The sequence below is a fragment of the Boleophthalmus pectinirostris genome, unplaced genomic scaffold, assembly GCF_026225935.1.
Source record: "Boleophthalmus pectinirostris isolate CB_2022bp ecotype Guang Dong unplaced genomic scaffold, ASM2622593v1 HiC_scaffold_22, whole genome shotgun sequence".
NCBI lineage: Eukaryota > Metazoa > Chordata > Actinopteri > Gobiiformes > Gobiidae > Boleophthalmus > Boleophthalmus pectinirostris.
The window spans coordinates 31425010-31444075 of NW_026571190.1; the positions used below are offsets into that span (position 1 = coordinate 31425010).

Here is a 19066-nt window from a genome sequence, read left to right on the forward strand (position 1 = left end):
CGTTTAAGACCTGTAAGGTGTGATTCCATTTGCATATGAACACATCACACTAAAGACTAAGCTGGGTCTGCACTCAGAACTAAACCTGGACTAGAACAGGACCAAACCAGGTCCACATCACCAGAACTAAACTGGGCTCAAATCAGAACACGTGTGAATGCACCGCTAGTTGGGATCTGGATTAGACCTGGTTTGTGCTGTGTAATGCCATATTGTGGAACATTTCAGACAAAGCAATAAGATCTTCATGGAGACAGGAGAAGAGTCATAACCTTCACCAGAAAAGTTATAATGACTCAAAGCATTATTAGTCTAAAATTAATTTAAATGTGCCATAGGTCATGTTTATCTGTTATTTATTTTTATTGTTGTGGTGTGATTTCTGAGATGGAAGTTAATATTAGAGCTCATTTATTTATATAAAATAATTGTCATTTTACATGGGAACTTTGTGACTAAATAAATTTAAATAGGAGGGGTATTTTATTTTACTTCTATGCAGTGTTGGGAGTAACACATTATAAAAGTAACAAATTACTGTAATGCATTGCTTTTTGCTATAACGCAGTAATGTAAAGCATTACAGGGAAAAATTTTTTTAACATTTTACTCGGTCCAAATGTGAGTAACGCCCGTTACAATGCTTTTTTAACCTGGATTGAAGTCGTGGGTTTTTCTTCATACAAATTCGCTAAATCTACCGCAATATTAGCAGCGGTAAAACGCCGGAGACGCGCCCGCGTAGAACATCGGGTGACCGCAGGTGAAAGGACTGGCGCAGAACTCTGGTCCAACCTGGTTCAGTCCTGGTTCAGCTCTGGTTTAGTCCTAGTTTAGTCCTGGTTTAGTCCTCAGTTCAGTCCACGGTTTAGACCTAGTTTAGTCCTGGTTCAGCCCTGGTTTAGACCTGGTTTAATCCTGGTTCAGTTCTGGTTCAATTCTGGTTCAGTCATGGTTCAGTTCTGGTTCAGTCCTGATTTAGTCCTGGTTCAGTCCATATATGGCACAAAAGTTCAGCATCTTCACAGTTTAAATGCAGTAATATTGTAATGTAACAAATTACTTTGAAATGACAGTAAAAAGTGATAAATAACGCATTACAGTTTTGAAGTGACTTGCCCAACAGTGCTTCTATGTGGTATTAACTGCACATAACATATTTAGATAACCATGTTAACTTTTATAACATGATATATATGCCAAAGAACAACACATTAACATGTTTTTCACTTTCACTTTTGTTTTCAACGCTTTTAGTCCCCCCTCTCTTTTCTCCCTGCGCTAAGTCACTCCCCCCTTCAGAGTGACATCACAGCACAATTTATATTTATGGAAAATTGTCACGTGTGAGAATGGATGACGTAGGCTGGTGGGCTGAGCATTAAACAGAATCTTAGGGTTTGAATAGAGCCCTGGAGAAAACGCTAAAATACTCAAGCATGCATGGATGACATCTAAAACCTCTTCAGGCATGTTTTTGATGAGGGAACAACTTTATAACATGGTAGAAAGCTCAGAAAAATTTGCATAATACCCCCTCTTTAAGTCTAATAGAAGCCTAATACTTTATGCCATTTCTCTCTTCTATAATGAAAGTAGCCTATTAATGAAATATAATAATATGCAGATGAGAACAGCCTTTCTTAAAATTTAGGATTGCAATTAAATTTGATGCAGCCATTTGGAGTAATCTGGTGCTTAGTTAGAACACGTCATACTTATAATACATTGGGATGTTATTGGTCTGCCTGGAATGTTCTACAGTATTTAACTACACTATCCCCACGGAGGAGGAAGAGCAGGCAGAGCCAACAGGCCAAGTTACAGGTCAGATCTGTGGAGGCGAGTTACTCACAGTACGAGTTCATGTTTTTCAAGATAGTTTCAAGCATGAAAAAATAGGTGACCTGCAATTTAATAAATGTTAAATACAGCCGATGCATTATTGTGGAGGTCCAGAAAAACAATAACATCAGGGTAAAAAAATGAAAAAGAAAAAAAAAGAACATTTACATACTGTATTTTTAAAGGGTCCATAATACGCAATTTTATAAAGTTGTTTCCTTATCAAAAACATACCCCTAGTTGTGTTTTGTTTCATTCACACAAATTCTGCATGTTTAGCCTAAATTCTCTCAGTCAGAAAACTGTGTTTTTAAACTCCATACACCTTCACTAGAATCATTTATTTAATTTCAGAGCTAGAATTGCCAATCTCTGCTGAACAAAAGGTAAAAGGAGGTGTTGAATTTGAACTTGAAAACTGCCAAAAATGTAGACAGACTAATAATAATGAAGGGTTACCTAAACTCAGCTAAAAGTTTTCAAGAATCAATTTTCTATAATATAAAATTATAACAGAATGTACAATAGAATAGTATTTTGGGAGAAAATAAAATGTTATTATTGGGAAAATCATCTCATTAATGTTGTTACCTGTTGCTGTCCACTTAAGAACAATAGGAGCAGGTGACAAAGGTCGGACAGCAGAATGAGCGTCACTGCAGCCCACAATCAATATTTGCTCTGGGCCACGGGGTCGTCCAGCTACATGACCATAAACACACACACAATCATGATTCTTCATTGTCACCACATGTAATATACACGAGTATATAGAAGACAGTCTAGCAGTGGAAACACTGAATGGTGTGTCAAAATCTATAATATAAGGTCATATACTGTACCTGATGCGTCAATGCTAAATTTAAAGGTCCTACAGTACACAAAACTGACTCTTGTGAGTTTTAAGCCATGCTAGAATTCCAAAACATGCCCAGAGTTGTGTTTTGTTTCATTCATACATGATTGTGTAATCCTTTCTTAATGCTCTCTCTACAGATAATTATGCCAGCAGTCTGAGCTTTTCACGCTACACACAGTTTTGGGTATCATCTATGTTTTCTATCATATCTACCTATCTATCTATCATCTATGTATATGATTGAGTATGTTTTGTAAATGATGGAAAACAGGACAAAGTTGAGTTGCCCAAATGAACATTTAAAAAGGATGGACACTCCTCTCCAAACGTTATAAGTGTCAAATATGCCATGGTCTTAATTCCAAATTTCCTGCTTGTCTTCATGTAAATGTTATTGTTTTATCTATAATGCCCCACAGTATGGCATTAGGCTTGTCTCCATTTCCATGCAATGCCTACAGGCCAAGTTACAGGTTAAATCTGTGGAGTGGTGAGCTCACTCACTGGAGGAATGCATGCATTTTTGAGCAGGAAACCCTGTGATTGATTAAATGCAACAAAGATGAGTTTAATGCCCTACTGTGAAACCTTTCAGGCAAAGCAATAATATCTCCACAGAAATCTTGTGGCAGACCCCCTACCAGACATGTTACACCGTGCACCTTTAAGTCTATAGTTCTTTCCCAAGATGAAGTGATGGGGAGTGACATCACAAGGTGGAACAGAGCAGTTTGAGCTTTGGAGCAGCAGACAGACTAATAACTTTACTGAAACATGTGTGAATGAAAGAAAAGTCTGGATGTTTTTAAGAAGGTAAAAACATTCTAAAATGGCTTAAAGCTCACAAGAGTCAAGTCTGTGCGTATAGAACGAGTAAAGTCTGAAAATAAATTTTACCGGTGTTTGTGGGTGCAAATATTTAAGATCTTTTAAAAAAAAAATTTTTTATGTATGTTGGCTATATTGCTTGTGAAAGTCCAGCTCTGAGTTGAAGTTGGGAGCAGGCCACGCTCCACTTGTTCTTCAGAGTTCACTGCTTATGATCTGACTTTTGTGTCATCCGGCGCTCCAAATGTCAGCACCTGCTCTGAAGGTATTATAATGTGACAGTGCACGGGGCATTTCCATGATTTGTGTCTGTTGTGAGCGCCGCGAGAGCGAGGTGAGCCGGACCTGGGATAACCTGCTGAAAAATTCCCTTCCATGTGCCGGCGTTTGAAATGTGCATTCATGTGTTTCTGGATCCCTGATGGATAAAAACACGGGACCAGTTGCACTTTTTTACAGTCAGTGTCAGTCATGGCGCGCGGAGAGAAAAAGCGTCTATAAAACAAACATGGGAGCAGCGGTGGAAGGGCGCAGCGGCAGAACGGGGACCGCTGCCAGACACATTACAAGGAGCTCTAATGAGGCACCCCCCCCTCCCCTCCCCTCTATCACCACTCCCCCCGCGCCGCCGCACGGGAGCGCGAGGCGGGAATTAATTGTGAGGGCGATGATGGCGAGCGCGCAGAGGAGCAGGTCATTACCGCACGCCTCCTCCTGGAGCGCCGCGGGCAGGAGCGCAGAACGCCACGCTACTCGCACAATTCCCATGATCCCACAGGAGGGGGGGTTGAGGGGAGGGGAGGGGTGGAGGATGAGGAGGAGGAGGAGGGGGGCATAGCAGGAGGGGAAATAAAAGGGACAGAAACACGGAGTGGAAGAGGAGAGATACAGGAAAGGAGGAAGGCAGCACAGGGTTCTTTGTTGGATACCAAAACAAAATAGCCAATATAGGTCTACACAAACAAATTTTATAAAAAGAAATCTGTGTTTTGACTTGCTACACGGGACCAAGCTGAAAATGGAAGTCATTGCTATTAAAGCTTTTTTTGTTTTTTGTTGTAACAACAGTATTCTGGATGTAGTCTGGTTATGTATCTCCAAAAGGTTAAAAGCAAAAACTACTCAACATAGCCACAACTCTCAGCTTATCACTTTAAGTAAATTTGTCATTAGAAAATCAAGCTAAAATAGAGCAATAATATATCAATAACTCAAACCTTTTTCATTCATGCTGTTCTTTCTTCTACACTGAGTGAAAAAAACAGTGGAAACAAAAAACAGCTTAATTAATGACCACTTAAATAAAAATAAAATGCAGATTGTACTTGGATTTCCTGACGACTATACTACTACTATTTAGATATTGGGCTTTTCTCTGATGTCACGTGTGCGTACTGTAATGCATAAACGGACTCTTCTCTTTGTGCAGTTGCCCTAAAGCCTGAGACACTCCTTAATGCATTGGACACAGTGCCCTCTTGTGGTTAAACCCTGTATGTGTCCATCAAGCGTCACAACAGGTTCTCAAATCTACCCCAATTTTTTTATTTTCATTATTTCACTGTTTATATAATATGGTAAACAATAACATTGCATTTTTTAGTGGACAGATAATAATGAGTAACAGTTTTAAACCAGCTCATAGTCAGTGAAATCTGCATTTGAAGATACTTTACTGCACAATTGTTTACGTAGATTCCTAAAATATCAGATGTCTTGCTGCAATTAACAGTGTATATAACAATAAAACAATTTAAAAAAAAGTTAAAATCTACCTTCTGATCAACGTAACCCAATCTAATGTAATTTAACATAAAGCAGGACTTACTCTTAGAATCTACAGTTTTCAAATAAGCAGAAATGGTTAATAACAACAATTTTTTATTTCTTCTACGTCAACTTGACACCAGTAATTCCATAATCACTAGATTGAAAGATAAAAACCTGTAATTAAAGAGACAGTTCTTCTCAAAAATATTTCAATACTCTAATTAAAAAAGGCTTTAATTTTCTTAAAGGTGCACTGTGTAAGTTTTTGGTTGGGGGTCCGTCACCTGCTTGTTTTCATGAATTTGTCATTGCTCTGCCTGGTTTTATAGCTCAAAAATACCCACAAAACGTATAATTTCTTTGTTTTTCAAAATAAAATAAAATAAATAAATAAATAAATGAAAAAAATCTAAAAAAAAAAACAACAACAATTTTCTTCATTATTTGTCTCCAAAACCAAAATGAAAAAACAGATAACAATTTGTTTTTTCAGATTTCGATTTTATGTTTAAATGAATAATGGGAGAAAAAAATGGATATGGGCTCTTTCCTGTTTTTGTGACTTAAACTGTGATGCCGGACTGAACCAGGACTAAAACAGAACTAAACCAGATCTAAACCAGGTCTAAACCAGGACTAAACCAGGACTAAACCAGGTCTAAAACAGGTCTAAAAGAGGACTAAACCAGGTCTAAACCAGGTCTGAACCAGGTCAGGACTGAATCAGGACTGAGTGTAGGGGTGGGGCCCAGAGGTGCACCCGCATAGACTGTGGGGTGATCAGGACTGAGACTGGGACCAGACCGGGACTGGGACCAGACCGGGACTGAGACCAGGACCAAACCGGGCCCAGACCGAGACCAGACAAGGACTGAAACCAGGACTGAGACCGGGACCAGACCAGAATTGAGACCGGCACCAGACTAGGATCAGACTGGAACTGAGACAGGGACCAAACCGGGACCAGACTGAGACCAGACTAGGACTGAAACCAGGACTGAGACCAGGACTGAGATCGGTTTAGACTTGGTTTAGTCCTGGGATCAGTCTGTATGCGGCGCAAAAGTCCAGCCTCACAGATTAAGTCATGGAAACAGGAAACGGCCGTTATCCGTTTTTTCCATTTTTCATTTAAACACAAAAAAGAATCGTTATCAGTTTTTTTTTGTTTTTTTTTGGTTTTGGAGACAAATAATGAAGAAAATAGTTGTTTTTTCATTTTATTATTTTTCGTTTTATTTTGAAAAACAAATGAACAAATGATACACAGATTTCACCTGCTCCACAGATCTGACCTGAAACTTGGTCTGGTTTGGTCTCCATAAAGATAGAAATTTTTATGCTATACTGTGAAACATTCCAGACAAAGCAATAACATCTTCATGGAGAAAAACATTTGACGGACCCTCCACACAATGCGCCTTTAAATAATTTATACCATTCACATTAAAAATATGGTAGCCAGACTCACTAAATAACAAACTAAATATTGCAAAAAAAAAAAAAAAAAGACATTTGATTGAGGCATTCACAGGCTGCTTAATTCGTAAAGCTCATTAGTTCTATATGAATCAATAAGCCAATACAGAATGACCCCAGAATTAACCTTTAGTACGGGGAAAATGTGCAGTGGAACAGATAAAACTTGTGCTACCAGTGGTATTAGTGGAGGCCATATGTAATTTCACTTATAGATATAGAAAATCCATTAACACACTCACACAAAAACAAAAGTCCGTGCAGTCGTCACCGTGTAACCCCCACGCCACGGTAATCTCATCATAAACTCTGCGCTTTCCGTGTTATCTTAACTGGTAACGAGAGCGAGCGGTCCCTCCTCTTTGATGATGTATTTAACGACCCCATTCACTGCCTGCTACATTCATGACTAGAAACCCTAATGAGCACAGCGTCGTTGCCGTGGGGACAGCCGAATCCATTGCATTAGCACATGAAATCACTTAGGGCTCCTATCCCTGAATAAAAATGTCATTACAGCAAAGATCTTAGTATTGAGTATTTTTTAATAACGCTGTGTACTGTATCAAAATGTTCTAAAAACAAGCTCGAGACTAACTTTTTCGGTTTAGATGTTTTCACTTTTAGTAGTTATTTAGAGGAAATCTTGTAAAAGTATATGGATAGATCTTATTGAGATTCCACTCTAGCCATTAAGAACGATACACTCTCAATAAGTAAGCATGACGGTCATCTTAAGTCTATTTTAAAATATTAAATACATCATATTTATATAAATGATACAATATATTTTATTAAACATTAGGGATGTAACACTAACCAAAATGTCGTGATATGGTATCCTCAAAACTCTCACAATAATATCATGGACTGTCACATTATATCAAATTGCAAGGTTTTTCACTTAAAAGTATTAGAGGGAACTGATTTCACTTTGTAGAAACCGTCTGACCTTGCAGTCTTAGGATTCATTCGCTTGACGGTAGGCGGGTACTTTTTATCATTTAACCAATTGCTGCGATTTATTCGTGATGTATGTAATGCGCTTTTAACGGGGCTGGCTGGTATATTAAGCTTTTCCCAAATCCTGTAGGAAGAAGGGCAATAACGTCTTTCCCTTTGATGAAATTCACCAAACATTCTCTTTATTCTGGCTTTAAATCCTCGATCTTGAGAATCGTTGCCAACACTGAATATATGGCTCTTCGCTGATTGGCTGGTGCCCGAACTTGCACTTCTGGGGTTTTTGCGATTTATTTTGATTCCTGATCTAGTTGCAGGAGAGAAATGAAACTGAGCGGAGGCACTAGGTGGAATCCAGCCTGGACAGCATAGGCCATGATCCTTTACTTAATTTACAGTTATTAATCACTTTTAAACCTTATTTCTTTGGGATATGACAGTAATATTCACACTGAAGACTGGTCAAAGGATTTAAAAAGGAAAAAATAGCATATGTACAATTCTTTTAACCTCTCCAAAATATCAAAATAAATATCGTACCATGAGACACATATCGTGATAATATTGTATCGTGAGATTTGGATATCGTTGCATCCGTATTAAATACACATTTTAGCGGTACGTTTATTCAAATTTTTTATTTTTTTTACCAGTAGATGGCAGATGTGAATCCTCTCCCCCTTCCGCTCACCTGGCATTTGTCCAGGCTCACCTGTGTCCTCTGCTCTTCCTCTGTCAGGCCAAAGCTAGCACACTATCAGACAGCAGTAAAGTAGACAGCCTCTAGTGGTGGCAGGTGAAAATACAACAGGGATGAGTAAACCAGTCTAAATGGTAGATTTTAAATTCCATCAATCTGACCTAACTCTGGCCCTAGATACAAAGTTCAAATTGAATACAGCTTTTACTTTTACTGATAATTGTAACGCTAATTTATTCTTAGTTACAAAAACACTGGACATGATGAGGACTATGTTGTTAATGCTAAAATTTGGTGATTAGTTTCTCAAGACAACTACCCAATCCCAATCCCCAAGAGAGCAGAATGAGCCTCATGTAAGTCTCTCACTTAGGTTGCTATTTCCAATGTGAAAATCCAGTTGAAAACCACCTGCAGCTGATCATGAATCCGTGTGAGTGAATTCTGGATATTCCAAGCTTTCACGTGAGACATGTCCTGTAAATATACTGGACATGAGACCTCTATCTCCAGGTTAACGCACTGGCGACCCAAGGTTACTAAAGGCACATTGTGTAACTTTTCTGGTGGAGGGTCTGTCAAATGCTTCAAATGTTTTTCCTTTGTCTCGAATGTTTCAAAGTATGGTATTAAACCTTTCTATCTTCATGGAAACCAAACCAGACCAAGTTACAGGTCAGATCTGTGGAGAGGCGACCCCAGTCACAGTCAGAATGCCTGTTTTTCTAGGTATTTTTTTAGCTATAAAATCACCTGTAATTGAATAAATGTAAATGTAATGTTCTAAAGGCCGTTTTATAGCTCTGCGTCGACTCAAAGCACAGTGCCGACGTCACCTTGTTGCTGTAGTTTTTGATTTATGAATCTGCATCGAGGTCTATGCAATGCAAAGTAATTCACCCCCACAAGGCTAAGAGGCTAGGATTTAAAAATGGTGTTTGTGTTTACAAAATAAAGCGGGAATGCGGAGTACCGGAAATGTATGTAGAGCAATGTCACATCACAGCCCTTATTGTCTGCGTCACTTTCACTGCTGTCTGCGTTGGTTTGACACATAGTTAAAAAAATTTGGAGGTGCATGTTGGTCGACGCTCTGCGGAGAGGGTTCAAGGCAGACGCAGACTCTCGGCGACCATAAATTGGGCTTAATGTCGACCGTAAATTGGGCTTAATGTCATACTGTGGACCATTCCAGGCAGAGCAGTGACATATTCATAGAAACAAGCAGGTGATGGAGCCCCAAACAAAAAGTTACATAGTGCACCTTTAAGTATATTATAGATACCTAAAAATTTTACAAAAGTACAGTACTACTTGTACTTGGTTACCTTCCAGCACTGGTCATATTGCTCAGCCACAATAAACCACAATACAATTCATGGCTCTCGCAGCTTAAATCCCAGTTTGCTTGACCCCTCTGTAAGGGAGGTCTGCGCGGTCAGACAGCACTTTTATCACAAGCCTATAACAGAACTACAAAGCAATCCCCTCACCCACCTCCAGCAGACCCGACCTCTGCGCAGCGTGATGGAGGGTCAAAGGTCAGGGCGCATCAGGCGGATTCGAAAAGCGCTGGTAACATTGTGCAGATTTGTCCTGCAGCGGCACACATGATGGATTATAGCACGTTGGAGAGAATCTGCTTAAGAAAGGTGCGGAATTTTCAGCCTGAATGGTGTGAGCGACTGAATATAATGGAATGAGGAGTTAGTGCATTTGGAAGGAGATTAAAGGGACAGTATAGACGTGCAAAAGCCACGATTCAGGACCAAAGCGGAAATAAAGCTCAATATCTGTTTACAAGGCCAGAGCAAAGGACAAGAAAACACCTATAGGAACATCAACACCATGTTTGGGCATGGGAAAGAAAAATCTAGAGAACATAACAAAAATGCTGTTTTTTTTTAAATTAATAATTAATAAAGGGCTCATAATAAACTGTTATAATATCTGTTATAATGTTTCCTCATCAAAAACAAACCCGGAGTTGTGATTTATTTCATTCACACATGTTTAGCACAAAAACCCTGCATATTTAGGGTTTATAAACTGAAACAGAAACCACTTCACTTTGTGATGTCATTCATGTGGTAATATAGGATGCACTCCACTGTGTTTTTAAACTCCATACACCTTCACTAGAATCATTTAGCTAATTTTAGTCCTGGAACTGCCAAACTCTACTGAACTCGGGGTGGAAATGACTGCTTCATAACATTACAAGGTGGAATAGAGCATTTTGAGCTTTGGAGATAGTTTAATAATAAAGGGTTAGTCAAACATGTGAATGAAAGAAAATACAACTCCTGGTCTGTTTTTGAGGAGGTAACAGCATAACATGGCTCACAAGGTTCAATTTTGTGTAATATAGGACCGGCAACGTCAGATCTCATTTAGCATTGCAGTTTCTTTTCGGCTGACTTGTTTCTTTTATTAGATGAATATTGAGATTTTAAATTTGCAAATTATAACATAATGATGATGGTGACGTAGACCATAACTATATAATTTTTTTTTATGTAACAATTGCCAAATTGGGGAAAAATTTCAATCTTTAGTACTAGTAGTAGTAGGAGGAGGAGGAGGAGGAGGAGGGCAACAGTAGCTCAGTTGGTAGAGCAGAGAAAAGATCCACTGATGGTTGAGCAGTCAGATCCACTGACCCACAGGTTTGCTGGTGTGCTTCCAGATCCCACAGATCAATACTGTCGTTGTGTCCTTGGGCAAGACACATAACTCACCTTGCCCCCCAGTGTCTGCGTACACTGGTGCGTGAATAGGTGAGTGGCTCTTTGTTGTACAGCGCTTTGAGTGCCTTGAAGGTGGAAAAGCGCTGTATAAAAATGTGACCATTATCATGACCATTAGTGACATTTTAAATATAATGTAAATATAACATAATCTTAACTGTGTTTTAGTTGTTCAACCTGTCATTGGCACTTAACACAATATATTGTTCTTTTTATTTATTTATGCACATCTCTATTGCAGAATGAATATTGTGCAAGGGAGCTTGCCAATGATTTTCCTCCATTGCACAATTCACTTTCTATAACTGTTTATTTTATTATTCTATGTGTGTTAAACTGTCTAATACTATCTGTCTATCTCTAAATGATTTGTTCCTTCAGCTTCCTCCTCCCCTGCTTTCTTGGACCTGTCTTTGTTAAACCTCGATCTCACATCAGTTAATTCCGCTCTGGTGCTACAGCGTCATAATTTATGTAAGAGCTTGTTTGTATGTTTGCGAGTTGGGGGTTCGCGTTGGGATGGGCGTGTGTATTGGGACTCTGTGCGTGTTTGGGCGTAAATCATGTCTTACCATATGCTCTCTTCCTCGGCAGCTCAAATTGATCGCGGAGCGTCGCACGGTTCCGGCGCCGTGGGCAGAGGGAGAGCAAGGTCACAGCCAAGGACGAGCTCCAATCAGAGCGGGCGCACAGCTGTTCCACCACGAGCAGGTTGCTGCCACTGCAACATTAGAAAACACATGAAGGGTTGCTCTGTTTAGTCATAATGTAGAGAAAGGATGATAAATATATATTTTTAATTAGACTTTTATTGATATTTGAGTGCAGTGGAAAATTTCTAGCAATCCTTTTCAGTTACCCTTTATAACTACAACTTAATTAGACTTAATAAATCATGAAGCGTGTCTCCATGGAGATGTTATTAAATGTCTGACAGTTAAACTTCTTATCTGCATGGAGACAAGCAGGCAGCTCCAACAGGCCAAGTTATAAGTCAGATCTGTGGACAGGTGAATCCACTATATTGCCTTATTTTTTATACACCTTTCAGGCAAAGCATGTGGCAGACAATCCAGGAAAAGTTACATAATAGTAGTGCAGTAAAGAAGATCTGTGCTTGTGCTTGCATCTGCTATATTGTTATAATCTATCACACATGTGGATCATTATGTTTGCATTACATTTGCATATTTTAAATTTCAATGTTCATCTAAAACAGAACGCGGACCCGATGCCCAATGGGACCTGATGTTGTAAGTTTTTTCTTCTAAATATCATTGTCGTATTATGTGTCCATTACTTGAAAGGCTCATGTAATACTGTAATACTTTTATGTACATCCAATCCAGTCTAGCTAAAAAACAAACAAATCCGCAGCACCATCTCCCCGTCCTCCTGCTTCCTTCACGTGAATCTAATCGGTGGCATCTTCAGCAGCGGTCGTCGTGGGCAGAGAAATCATGGCAGTGCCCTCCTTATCTGCAGCTTCTGTCAGTTTGAAGTGTTTTACGGCTCAGTGCTTCACAGGGACGCCGCTCTGCCGGCTGATAGACAACATGGCCGGGGGCTCCACCTGTCGTGCTGAGGCCTCCCGGAGCAGGTGAAGGGATGATTCCATGTCCAGGCTGTTTAAAAGAAGCGCCTCCTCAGCTGACAGGGAATAAGTGTAGGGAAGGGGAGAAGCATTGAAGGGGAGTTAGGAGAAGAGCACACTCAAGTCTAGACTCTTGTCAGACTGATTGTTAAAGGTCCTATATTACACAAAATTGACTCCTGTGAGCTTTAAAGGTGCACGGTATAACATGTCTGCCAGAGGGTCCCTCACCTGCTTTTCCATGGAGATGTGCCTAGAATGTTCCACAGTATGGCCATAAACTTAAGAATCTCCATGGAGACTTGCAAGCCAAATTATAGGTTAGATTTTTGGAGAAGCAACCCCGCTCACAGTATGAATGAGTGTTTTTAAGGTATTTTTGAGCAATAAATATCACCTGTAGTTGAATGAATGCAAGACAGACTAGTTTAATGCAGATACTGTGGACAATTTAAGACAAAGCATTAACATCTCCATGGAGACAAACAGGTTGCAGACCCTCTCTAAAAAGTTACAAAGTGTACAGTTAAGCCATGTTAGAATGTTGTTAACTCATCAAAAACATACTTGGACTTGTCCATACATCTATTTTCTTCCGCCTATCCGGGGCTGCAGGCGGGGGCAGCAGTCTAAGCAGGGACTCACAGACTTCCTTCACCCCGGACACTTCCTCCAGCTCCTCCGGGGGGACCCCAACGCTTTTCTAGGCCAGCCGAGAGACATAGTCCCTCCAGTGTGTCCTGGGTCTTCCTCAGGGCCTCCGTCCCGTGGGACACGCCCAGAACACCTCTCGAGGGAGATGCCCAGGAGGCATCCAGAACAGATGCCCGAGCCACTTCAGCTTGCTCCTCTCGACGTGGATGAGCAGCAGCTCTACTCTAAGCTCCTCCTGTGTGATTGAGCTCCTTACCCTGTCACTAAGGGAGTGCCCAGCAACCCTGCAGAGGAAGCTCATTTCAGCCACTTGTACCCGCAATCTTGTCCTTTCGGTCATCACCCAAAGCTCCTGACCATAGGTGAGGGTGGGAAAGTAGATTGACTGGTAAAACGAGAGCTTTGGGGGGAGTTTTCAAGTGAACAGCTACCTTTTACCCTTTGTTCTGTAGATATTGACAATTCCAGTCCTGAAATCATCCAAATGAATCTAGTGAAGGTTTATGGAGTTTAAAAACACAGAGGATCACTTCCTGTATTATCACATAACATCACAAGCTGTAGTATTTTCTATTTGAGAGAAGAACTTATTCTAAATGTGTAGGATTTCTGTGTTAAACATGTGGGAATGAAACAAAACATAACTCTATAGCAATAAAAATACATAGATAATTGATTATGAACAGTTTATTATGGGTTTTTTATTAAGAAATTAAACAATACATACATTTAAATCTTGGTAATGTGTATTTTTTTTTTTTTTACATTATTTTCCTTTAAATCTTGGTTATGTGTTATTTTATATTATTTTGACTTAGGCCATCTTTTACTGTCACAATTGTCACATATTTAGAGATTTTCAGAGTACAGTGTTTGATACAGCCTCATGCATCTGTCTAAGTGGACAACCAGCGCATGTGGCACAGAGGACAGCTCTGCTTGTGTTTCGCACATCGCCTGCTGCTGGTCACTGGCAGTTGGCAGACAGGTGCGTGGGTCTGTGTATGTGAGGGACAATAGCTGTGAATTCATGTTGCTATTTAGACAGAGCTCGAGCCTATCTAGTGCGAGCTGACATTACAGGAGACAGCCACAAATGCTAACTGCCAGCTGTCCACTCATATAGCGTCTCTGGCCCTATTTCATTCTCCCAGACTGACAGTTTTGCTTAGCCTCACTTTAACAACAAATCTCAGCCATTTTAAAGTAGAAATGCCCTATAGCCTATTTTTAAAGTAGACAGTTATGTGTTAGTTATGAATTTTACATCTAAGGCATGACCACAACATGCTGGATAGAGAGTTTGTGGAGGTGACAAGGTTTCACCACCAGGGGTCATCAGGTACTCTGTGTATGCAGCACTGACAGCTGACACAGACGCAAGACAGACAGGACAAAAAGTCAACTATTGTCATGTGTATTGAGTTTGGTTGAATTATTTTCCTTTTTCTTTATACATACTTTGCTATAAGACTATAAAGACAAATAAGAAATGCTTTAAATAATAGGCAGCAAACAAAGAAATGATAATAATAATTGTTTCCTTGTATTTGTCTTATTAATACAGTTATTTGTCCTCATTTGTATAGACCATCCTGCTTAAATATATTCATATTACACTTTGAATAACTGAGGGTGCACTTGATTTCTGTGAATGTACCAATGTACATTATTACATACTAATGTATGTAATAATTATATAAGTGGCTTTACCAAACTATAGGATGTAGTGTGTAATGGTTGCATTTCTTACAAATAAAATAAAATTTACATTTGATTTTTATATTGTAAATAATAACACTGTATAGACAAGTAAATATGATTAATTAAGTAAACAGATTATGTGGAAAAAATTCTGCTTTTACAGCGATAGCGGGAACACTAAATGTCTTCACACTAGACATAGGATGTGGTCTATCTAGTCAGAGGTCAGAGGAACTATATAGCCTGTGCTCTTACTGTAGAAGATACTACAATCCCATGTGAACTTATAGAGCACACATATGTTTTTCTCATTGACAGTATGTGGACTGGGTATGCCTGATATGAGCCAGGTGCTTGGGTTTAGGTGGTGACCATTCAGACCAGAGCGAGTCCTTTTAGGTTTAACTAACTGGACTACAACACTGAAACTGCCAATTAAAATGAGAGATCCATGTGAGGCCCATTCTGAACAAAACACCAAATAAATTGGTCATCATGTCCAACGTTTTTGTAATAAAAAAAAAAAAATCAGCATCAAAAGTGTTATGAGTAAATGCTATATTTTATTTGAACATGTCTATCTCCGGTCTGGGTTTATGAAGTTTAAAATCTAAATTCTATATATCGTCTCTTTAAGGTAAAACTATCCAATCTCACAATATTCAGTCGGGTTAATTCAGAGCCACACATCACACATGGAAATACAGATTAAGAGCCGATAAAAATAAAAATATAAATTGCGCTTTTGTGCGACTCTATGACTCAACACACGTCTCGCAGTCGTACCTCACTCTTTTCGTGGGGTTCGGGGCATGTGTGGGAGTGGGAATAGGAACCTCTGAGGCCCAGCTGGTGAAAGGGCTTTCCCAGTGTTAATGGAGGCAGCCTGGAGCAGGGGGCGGAGGAAGAGGAGGAGGACGGCGAAGGCACCTGCAGCCTGAATGCGGGAACCGTCTCCAAAGCCTCTCACAAGCAGTTGGTCGCCACGAGAACGGCGGCAGACTGTGATCGGTGCTGTCCAACCCTGCTGTGCCCAGCAGACAGCTCAATCTGGAGGGGCACAGTGAAGATCCGTTTAGCCTTGTAGAATTAAATAAATTACATTACAATCATACATATGGTACTCAAAGAAGATTGTTTTGGAAAGTGAGAATAAATGTCTGGATAGACTTTTTTTTTTTTTTTTATTCATTTTGATTTGAGTATATAAAGTAACGTACTAATATGTAAAATCACAGTCAGGGTAGAAACACTGTTATTAATGACCCCAAACCATAAAATTATGTATATTTACACTAAAAGACATGTATTCATATGAACATTTTTGTGAAAATAAATACAAAAAAGTGGATATTAAAGGTGCATCGTGCAACTTTTCTTGTGGAAGCTCTGTCACCTACTTGTTTCTATGGATATATCATTCCTCTGCCTGGTATGTTCCACAGTATGGCATTAAATAGCTCTTCTACCTTACATTTATTCAATTACAGGTGTTTTTATAACTCAAAAATACTTAGAAAAACAGGCATTTTACTGTAAGCATAGTTGCCTCTCCACAGATCTGACCTGTAACTTAATCTGGTTTAGTCTCCATGAAAATAGAAAGGCCTAATACCATACTGGGAAACATTCCAGACAAAGCAATGACATCTCCATGGAGACAAGCATTTAACAGACCGTCCACCAGAAAAGTTACACAATGCAAGGTGTTATGCAAAACCTTTTGGAACGTTCTACCATGTTATAATGTTGTTCCCTCATTAAAAAACATGCCAGAAGTGGGTTTATAAGTCATTCACACATGTTTGAATAATTTTTCGATCTCTCCCAGGCCCTCTTCAAACCCTCCTCATGGTTAGCTGTAAGATTTGTCCAATGCTTTGCTCACAGACCTACATCATCCATGCTCCCACATGACAAGTCTCCATAAATATACAAAAGTAAGTACTTTAGCGTGTTTGTAGTTTACATGCCACTTTTGTGTCATACTTAAATTATTACAACTATTTGACTGTGCGATTATACAAATAATAAACTTTTTTTTTTTTAAAGTTTGCTTTCTATACTTTATTTTCTATTTGTTTTTGAATACAGAGATGCTTTTAGAGTACAACGGACACAATAATTTTGTGTTTTTGTGGTCAGTTTGGTCTCTTAGCATACAAGCTTTAATTTCACACATTTGTTCACTCTTCACCGAATGATGAGAAATTTTAACATGGCTCGATTTATTTTTGAGTTTCAAATGTCCCAAAAATTGTCAATTCTTACAGATAAAATGTTCTATTTTTATATGAATAAATTACATTGCAAAACTTGTAACACATTTTTCTGTAAGTAAACCACAGCAGAAGCAGCAGAAGATTTTTTTCCTATTCACCTGCAGTATCTCATTAAAAAGTATTTTAAACACATATGTAACAATGCTTTTTGTTTACATTTCCCCTCCATTCCCCATCTGCACTAACCTACCCTGGCCCCCTGCTGAGGCTTAAAAAACTAGACAATGTAAGTCCACACTAATGACTCTCCCTTGTCTTTTAAGATAACGATGGGAGGGAGGAGGGGGGTCTGGGTGACATCTTGTTTGGGGGTATCCTGCGGTGAGGGGCTTGTGTATTGGCCAGGGCAGAGGATACTTAGTTATAGCCCTACATAAAGAGGCTGCTTGTGTTTGAACTGCCCCAGGTGAGGTGGAGCCATAAAAAGACCTGTTGAGTGAAGTGCTGCTTTTCTCAGCTCTGTAACATTTCCTATTGGCTGTGTCAGGCCTCAGACGTCAGACTGTTCTCCCACTTTCAGACCTCTATAAACGCCGCAGTAAGTCTGAGCTTCCCTTCCGCAAGTCGCTCTTAAACTATTCATAATAAAAGGACAAAATAATGAATAAATTTACCTTGTGACGTTATAGAGGTGGGCAGAAATTTAAATATGACATATATATTTTTTAAATTCAAAAGAGCTGATTAAAAACGAAAATGGAAAAAACAAGTGGGTCGTTTTTTTGTAAACAGTAATTTCACATTTGAAGACAGGTTTTAGCACTGTTGGACTGACTGTGATTGATTACACTGTTAATACCGTTAATAACACAAAACGTCAAATATACAATTATATAAAACTGGCAATAGTATTTGATGTAATATAATGGTGCAATTTATGTCTTTATCAGTTAAGGTGGAAACGTTTATTTGTTTATTTGCACTTCATAAGCAAAAGGCAAACTTATTTTTTGTTGTTAACCATAGCTAGTCTTGTCTGCCAAAACCACAATCTTAGGCATGCATCTCTGGTTTAGCTGATGCCTGTGGTTTTTTGTGTACTGTTGTATGTTGTCAAACTGAAAACACTACGCAGCCACTGACTATTCAAGTCCTGACCTGGTCCTCTGCACTTCTCAGGGAGCAGGACTATAAAGCATGTAACCTGTCACAAGGGGCTTAAGCTGGAGCCCAGATCTTTGACCTGTGCCCCCCCCCGCCAGCGCTGCCCCATGTTTGTGTTGTCCTTAGCGTAAATCAACAGGCTCAATTAGGCCAGATCCTTCCCTCATCGGCATTTTTAGGTGTGAAGTCAGCCATGTGACAAGTGTGGCTGCATCTCCAGAAGCAGAGCCAGCAGGGGGCCGGAGCGCGGTGTTTACAGTAGAGGTGCCGGCACATGTCCCTGGCCCCTTTGTAATGGGACGAGGTGCGAGCAATGATGAGATAATCTGTAATTTACGACTTACAGTAGAGGGACCACCAGAGACCCCCACCAGAGACTCATCACAGGCTCTGCTCACTCCCATCCACAAAAGCAGGGGTGAATTTTTAATGTGTTTATAACTATAACTTTTATAAATCCCAATAATATAGTGACAGAAATGAAAAAAGTCTTTTGAGGATGGTCAGGTATACATTTTTAGAGCCAATAATGAT

At 39.5% G+C, this 19066-nt stretch overlaps 1 protein-coding gene across 1 annotated transcript in view; it reads right to left on the minus strand.

Annotated features, from left to right (window-relative positions):
* Nucleotides 1–19066, minus strand: part of cxxc4 (CXXC finger 4) — a 112219-nt gene that overhangs the window by 61194 nt on the left and 31959 nt on the right. The window contains exons 4-5 of the mRNA XM_055158653.1: nt 15933–16196; nt 11767–11915 (exon numbers count right to left, since the gene is read on the minus strand). The gene's annotated coding sequence lies outside the window, so the exon portion shown is untranslated. The remainder of the gene's footprint in view (nt 1–11766; nt 11916–15932; nt 16197–19066) is intronic.